At 35.7% G+C, this 8,473-nt stretch overlaps 1 long non-coding RNA gene across 1 annotated transcript; it reads right to left on the bottom strand.

The window, feature by feature from the left end:
• Nucleotides 1-6,995: 6,995 nt before the first annotated feature.
• Nucleotides 6,996-8,247, bottom strand: LOC131610032 (uncharacterized). The gene is made up of 2 exons (XR_009286389.1): nt 7,722-8,247; nt 6,996-7,441 (listed from the first exon to the last, which is right to left on the bottom strand). It is a non-coding gene; the product is annotated as an uncharacterized LOC131610032 (long non-coding RNA).
• Nucleotides 8,248-8,473: the final 226 nt, after the last annotated feature.

Raw genomic sequence — 8,473 nt, 5'->3', positions numbered from 1 at the left:
ACTTTCCAAATGTGAGAAGAGACGAAGCAAGATTCAAATAAGTGGGAACAGATTCTTCTTCGTGAAACAAAAAACACAACACTTACCTGAATTCGATTGAACGATGCCTCTCTTAGCTAGTTGGTCTCGAGTGGGTAGCATGTCGATGATCAAATGCCAACCAAAGATGATAATTTTTGAAGGAGCCTTGATCTCCCATAAGAAAGCCAGTATCGATCTGATTTCGTTGGACCATAAGAGAAGAAAACCGGCCTTAAAAATAAGATCGTAACAAGACTTCACCGATAATTAAGCGTCGGCGATGTTCTCCCAAGTAAACTCATCAAAACCATCTTGCAAAGAAAAACCAGAGTTAACAAGTTCAAAAAATTCCTCCACGATTGGCTGAGTCTCATCATCCAATAACACCCCCTTCTTTTAAGAACATCCCAACTCGAAATATGCCCAATGCGCGAACCGTTATCCGCCACACTTTCGAGAGGATGTCTAGCAAGAGAAAAGATTTTTTGAAAAGCTTCCTTTATGTTTGACCTCCCAACCAACGGCTATACCAAAAGGATGTATTTCTTCCAACGAAGATCCTGCAAAAAATGTTAGTCGAAAAGGAATTAATATTGCCTACATTCAGACTGTCCACCAGAAGGAGATATATCCACCATATTGAATCTTTATTGTTAGTCGCTTCCTTAGAGCTAGTGAATAACTTAACCTCTGGGTTACCGTATCTATGTCGAAGCAAGCCATTCCAAACAGTTTCTTTATCATTTAAGATCCTCCATTTCCATTTCAACAGAAGGGATTTGTTGAAACAATCAATGCTTTTAATACCGAGCCCTCCACTATTCACCGGACTACAAACGGTATCCTAATTGACCTAATGAATGATGCGCTTGTTCGCGTTACTTCTCCATAGAAAGTTGCTTTGGATTCTTTTTATCTCTTTCAAAATCTGTACTAGAGCCTTGAAGAATGGCAACGAGTTGACTAATAAAGCGTTCAACACCGCATTTATCATCACCACTCTACTTCCTATTGAAAGGTGCTTGCTTTTCGAAATAGACAGTTTGTTATGCAAGTTCTTCGCCAAGTCTTTCCACATTGAAACCTTCCTAAGGATATCACCAATCATTATGCCAAGAAATTTGAAGGGGAATCGATCAATATTGCACGACATAAAAGATGAGGCATATAACATACTCCACTCGCTCAAATTAACCTCGTAGATGTTACTCTTTTGGAAGTTGACTCCCAGCCCCGACAATAACTCGAAACCTCTAAAGATGGCTTTCAAACTCCAAAGATTATTGATATCCATTCCCGAGAATGACGGTGTCGTCAGTGAACTGGATGATATCAATTTTTACATCGTCATTGACAAAGAACCCTGAGTAGTCTCCGATCTCCATCGCTCTTTTCACCATTCTAGTTAAACCCTCCATATCCAGAACAAAAAAAAGAGATAAGGGGTTTCCCTGTCTAAGCCCCTTTTTCACAGAGAAATCCTTTAGGACACCGCCATTCACCAAAAATGACATAGAGCTAGTAAATACACAAGCATCCATCCATTTGACCCACTTGTCCCCAAATCCCCCATTTAACTCTAAGGGTCTGTTTGGTTCAACGGAGAGGATGGGAGGGGAGGGAATTTAATAGAGGGGAGAGAATTTAAATAAATATATGTTTGGTTCAAAGAAGGGGAAGGGAGTGGAGGGGAGGGGTTTTTAATAACATGTATGTTTGGTTCACAAGGGGAGGGGAGGGATTTTAAAATCAAATTACCTTTTTATCCTTATAGATATTGTTATTTGTACTTCGTAAAAATAATTATAAATCACAATAGTATTGAGTAAATTTCCCCAAATAAAAACTTGTTCGTTCATAAATCATACTATAACAGTAAACAACAACACACATTAGTTGAACTATAGATCTTCAACTCAAATCAAGCCACTATCTGATCTTGATGATTCATCTAACCCAATAAAACAATTTCTATAATTAAAAATAAATAAAATAATGTTAGAATGTTAAAAAAACTTGGACAAACAATATTAAACTTAAAATCTTTATTTATAACATAAACATAATATATTTGCATATTGTTATTATTATTATTATTATTAATAGTATAATAAAAAAATCTTATTACTATCATATATTATAAATAAGAACTGATATAAGGATATTATTATTATAAAAAAAAACCAACATAATATCAAAAAGGGAAATTCGACAAAATAAAAAGGAAAAATTCACCTGAGAGCAACAACACACAAATAGCAACCGTACAATAGAAGAAAAATGAAACGTGAAATAACACTGAAAAATCTAGTCTTTAATAATTCAATAAGGACAATCTTGGAATAAAAAATTAATAATTGAGGATCAAATAGGAAAAATAATAAAATTTTGATTAATGAATCTTCCCTCCCCTCCAAATCCCCCCCCCCCCCCCCCCCCCCCCCCCCTCCAAATCCCCCCAATTTGGAGGGGAGCAAAAAATGATTCTATGAGGGAATTTGCTCCCCTCCCCTCCCCTCCCCTCATAAAAAATGAACCAAACACATATATTAATAAATATCCCCTGATCCCCTCCCCTCCCCTCCATCTACTTCCAACCAAACGGACCCTAAATGAATCTTAAGTAATTCCAACTTACGCTATTGAGTTAATCTGGTGTATGTTGGAATTAAACTGCAATCTTAAAGATAATTCGAATTAATCTTCATGAATAAGAATCAATCCTTCTGATTGATTACGCCTCTTATTCTTCACTATTCACTGGAGTGAATCAACCACACCTCGATTGTAAGATGATTCCCGGTACATAAAAATTTAAAAAGAAAGAAAAGATGAATTGATGAAGAAAATATAAATCAGGGTTTGAGAGAAAAGGGAAAGAAGAAGAAGATTCTGCATAGTTTCTCTCTGTCTTCAAACTGAAATTTTATTTAAATTTTCTTCACACTTTACAATGATAGAGTACGTTCCTATTTATAGTTGATTTTTCCTATTCACCAAGCAAACTTTAACTAACTAATTAACTAACTCAGCTAAAACACAAAATAAATGCTAAATTTAATTATGTCGAAGCTAGTTCCTTCAACAACTGCACATTTTAAAAGCTACATGTTATATTCAATTCTCTGACGAATATAATTAATAAATACTCTGTCAAATTAATGCTTCAACACAAAAAAAATTACCATTAAACAGCCTAACACAATATTTATAAGGTTTAATAATTTTTCTTATTAGTCTGCCTTTTTTTAATGTTACTATGTTAAGTCTAATAGAATTTTGAAGCCTTTATCATAGTGTCTCAAAACAAATTTGCTTGGTGATAACATTTTGAAACCTTTTATTACAGTGTCTGATAAAATTTTCTACTAAAAACACATAATGAAAAATCAATAACGGTGGAACATACAATAAAACTTAGCTAAATTAATGTTGGGACCAGTTTTTAAGATGATAAGAGGGTCTCTAAATTGTTTGCAACGGTTACCAATTTCGCCGAAGCTAGATTAGTTTTTTTTTCTTTAATAGGCAATGAAATTAAGAAGGAAGTACAAGGGATATTTTTCTCGAAAACAAAACGGAAAATCTCTACTACTGAAAAAAAGTGAAGGGTAGAGTATTTCAAACATAAAAGTTACAATTACTCACAAGTTTATGACTAGAACATAACCACTTCCAAGAATTGAAAATGATCTCCGACATACAATCCGTGAAACTAAAGGACTCGTTCTTGAAAATGATCGCATTACGCCGCATCCAAACACACCACACCATTACTAACCAAATGATCGCTACTATATCCTTTTTGGCTAGATTCCTCACCTTCTTGAATACAAAAGAGAAACCCTCAAACTCCTCCAAAAATAAACCGCAATGGAACCTATCCACTTGAAAACCTTCTTCCAAATAGCCGCCACTACCCGAAGCTAGATTAATGAATAGAATAGAAAGTTTATACTGTAAAATGCCGATCTCATATGATTCTTGATCGCGAAGAATATTTAATTATTTGTTATTGATAAGCTAAACAATTTTGTTACATAAAATGAAATAAAACAAGTTGCTCAAGTTGTGCTCGTGATAGAAAATTTAACAATTAATTTTGAAAATTACTTTATCCACCCCCATATCTTCTTGGTCACTTCTGGTGAAAAATCCAAAATACTCCTTACTTCGGAAATGCATTTCCGAAATGCAAAAAAATGCTGCTTTCGGATATGCATCTCCGAAAACGCCTTTTTTTTTCAAAATTTGTCTTATTTCGGAAATGCATTTCTGAAAACAGCATTTCGGAAATGCATTTCCGAAATACTGCGCGTTTTGCAGATTAAGCAAAACACCCCCCTCCCCCATTCATTTTACCCTAAATCATCTTCAAACTTCCTCTCTTCAAAATTTTTGCACACTACAGAAGCTGAATGAGGCCTCCAACTGGAGGACCAGGCAGTTGACCAGATCCTGCACACTACTGACGGTACGTTTCATTTTAATTGTTTCACATTTATTTATGTTTCGTATTTATTTTTAATACATTATCGTGTTTGGGTTTCAGAGCGGGATCATCTCCTACTTTCCCCGCATCCACGGCTTCCGCGTTGATCCTGAGTACTAGAACGCCATGCCCAGGGCCGCCCGATACGTTCTCCAGAGGGGGAACAATGCAGTGGGACCATACCGTGGGTACCTGTTGAAAAGTATACTTTCGGCAAATATTTTTGTATCGTATCCACAGAGATTGGGTGATATTACCGCCGTTCTATAGTTGTGATCAATTTAAGTTGATAAATAAAAATGAGTTTGGTTTATGTTTGGAATTTATCTTGAATTTTAGAAACAAACTAAGAAAGTAAAATACGATTTTCTCAAATAAAAATTGCTTTGCCAAGATTAGTGTTCACTATTCCAAACTCATGCATTCCCTCAAACCATGTATATGAATTCTAATTTCATGAATACCATCTAGTATTGCCTCAATATCATTTATTCCTAAATAATATTGTAATAATTGTTAAACAAAACTTTAGGTAATTTCTTCACCTAAACATGCATCTAACCATCATTATCTAGCAATACAAGTGATAAACAACACATAGATCTATTTCTACAATTTATGTATTGTTTGAATAAACCTCTAAAGCAATATTTATATTATCTTTTTCAACAATAATATAAATCAAAGATAAGAGTTCAAAACAAGAGATTTATACTATATTCAATCAAGAAGAGATTCACATACATGAATATTTAAGAGAAATACATAGAGTTATGAGGAATAGCTACCTCTATTCTTGGCAAAGAGAGTTGTTTAGTTACTCATCACCATGACAGAAATCTTGCAAAGATATGAAATCCCGTTTTTGCCTTCAACCTAATTTTCTCTACTGTTTTTCTGTAATGGAATAATGTACTCTCTAAAATCCCCAAACTAAAGATATATCAAAATTACATTCATTTCCTTTCTAATGAGACAAAAAGAGAAATGATTGCCATCCCTTTTTGCCACCTAATTGACCAATAGAAGTGAATAGCCCCCAAAAAGTGTTCTTTTGTTGTCTACCACGCCACCACTTCACATGCCTCCACAAAAGTCAGAATCTTCACTTAAACACGCTGGCAGGATTCGCTCAGTTCGCGGCGCCAACAGGAGGACGCGGCGCCAACTGAGCTGACTTGGACATCTCTGATTTTGACTCAGTTCGCGGCGCCAACAAGAGGACGCGGCGCGAACTGGCTTGATGATGACTTCTTCCTTGGTTACTTGGCAGCTTCCTTGTGTTATCTCAGCTTGTATCCTCTTTGAACAATTCATGATGTAAATTTCTACAAAACTAGCAATGAAAGTGAAATATCTACTTAAATCTCATAACAACGAGAATAACTTCATTTTTGCACTTTGTGTGAGTAAAGCGTGTGATTTGCAATTAAAATTGATTAAAGGGACCAATAAAAGGATATGAAATACACTACAATTTGGTCCCTAACAGTACCACGACCGCACGATGCACGATGACATCAGTTGGAGGCCATTCAGCGACTACATTGATGTTGTCGCCTTTGACAACATCTCGTTATATTCTGGCTGGTTGGCATGCGGGACCAACACCATGGTGCGGTATCTCCCTGAGCGGTGCATGCGGCAGTTTGGATTTGTGCAGATGATACACAGGTCACCTTTTGAGGCTGCTCCCGACACAGTGACCCGAGTGCAACTCACTGGCATATTTGAGTATCGTCGCATGAAGGTCACCCAGGACTGGCACAGTATGGAGGGGTATCTCACATGTTTCTATCGGGTGTCATATCCTCTGATGACATCCGACGCTCCCGGCGCTCCTAGGCCAGCATACGAGAAGATCCTGGAAAACCAGCAGGCTGAGGATGACCATGCCATTGATCTCCTTCCGATCTGCCAGCGGATAGAGATGCTTGGGTGAAAGGCGTTGGATCGATGTATCATTGATCTGGCGGTCCAGAGGTAGTCGCCGTGGTGGAGAGGATCGTCGGTGATGCGGACCGTGCGGCGGCATACAGGGGCAGAGGAGGTCCCAGAGAAAGAGGGTTATGCATACCCAGTAGGGGTTCGGGTTTATTTTTTTCGTATTCGGATTATATATTTCGCACACTATGACTCCATCTGTATATATTATTTGAGTTTTATTTATTATATTAGTATTTTACGTTGATATGTCGTTTGTTTTGTTCGGCTTTTTCGTCTTGTATATATTAATACAAAATATTTCGTACGAGAGTATTAGAAAAAGCATAAAAAAAAGAGACTTCTGCATAATTCGGAAATGCACTTGCGAAACACCCTAAAATCTGAAGAAAAAAAAGTGTTTTCGGAAGTGCATCTCCGAAAACTCCCCCATTTTGATGTTTTCGGAGATGCACTTCCGAAGTCTGAAAAAATTTAGAAAAAAAACACTTCGAAATTGCATTTCCGAAACAGGGATAAGGTGGGATTTTCGCGTGGATAAAGAAAAAACCTTAATTTTATTTACATGTACACATAGTCTAACACACATGTTTCAAATTTTTATCAAGTACAATAACACATGTATGCCATGTCACACATAACCATCACTGTAGAGTACTGACTTCAACTTTGTATACCTTGAGACAAATCAAATGAAGCCATTTTTGTCCCTGTCACGGTTTTTACTATTACATGATTGTGATGTTAATCATGTTATGTTATTATCATACATAGACAACTAACTTCTTCAAACTTCAATTAATTGAAAACGCCTAAACTAACCTTATTAATTTGCGTATGAAATCATCTAAACTTGTTATTTAGAAGAATCCAAAACCATGTTTTGTATCCTTTGCCTCGTCTCTGTCTCTGAAGCTCTCTCTACTCTGTTCTTCAAATATGCCTCAAAGAACTCCTTATTCTCTTTCTCTAACTCTTTCCAAACTACATGCACATTAATTTATCATTAATTTACATGTTCAATTATCTAGATTATATGTAAAACAAGACAACAGAACATAACATTGATGACATTATGGACATTTTTAGCATTAGAAATTGGTATATGCTAACATATATACATACCACACCGCCTAATATTTTTGTTGTGTAGTACTAGTAGCTAGCTATAATATGGTGATTAATTAATTTGGTAAGTGATCATGACATATATAAAAATTTGATTTAATAAACTAATTATATAAGAGTTTGTAAATTTAATTACCGGTGGAGGTGATAACTGGTTTGATATTTGCATGCTTGGAAAGAGCTTCCATGCATTCTTCTTGGCTCATGTTGAATAACATACACTCTTCTATCAAACGGTGCACCTATATACATATTAAAAAATTACTTATAAATTATAATCATAAACAATATTGAAGAAAAAAGGGATTAAAATTAAATTATAAAAAAAAGACTCGCCAAGTGGATATAAGCAGCAGGAGAGTCTTCCATGGTCTTTGACTATATGAAGAAAAATAGAAAAAGAGGGAGATATATAGAGAAAAAATGAGAGAAAGGACAAGAAAAGATGAGCTAAAAAAAGAAAGCAGGAAGAAGAGAAGAAAATGAAATGGTTGGATTTACAAGGAAGGTGGTTCGGCATAAGGTATAGAGATTGTTGTGAGATAATAATTATAAAAGAATTGGTAAACAGAAGTGGTTACAGTGAGAAATTGTATAAAAAAAAGATTAAGATAGAGTGGCAGATGAATTAATATTAGAATATTGTCAGACATATGTAGTGGGACCCAATGTAGCACGTGGGAGAGAAATGAGGATTGGTGGAGAGGAGATTAGGAGAGATTCTACATGAGAAGCACCAAACGTAATTGTTTACTTCTTACGTGGCAATGGAGCCCTTCTTCACGTGAAACGTGGGACCCATTGGCTTATTGTATATCTTATGTGGCATAATAGTAGTAGGTAAGTTTGTCAATCTCGTTACATTTTCTTGCCTTGATCAAGATTCAA

The sequence above is a fragment of the Vicia villosa genome, linkage group LG6, assembly GCF_029867415.1.
Source record: "Vicia villosa cultivar HV-30 ecotype Madison, WI linkage group LG6, Vvil1.0, whole genome shotgun sequence".
NCBI lineage: Eukaryota > Viridiplantae > Streptophyta > Magnoliopsida > Fabales > Fabaceae > Vicia > Vicia villosa.
This window is presented reverse-complemented; position numbering and strand designations above follow the sequence as displayed.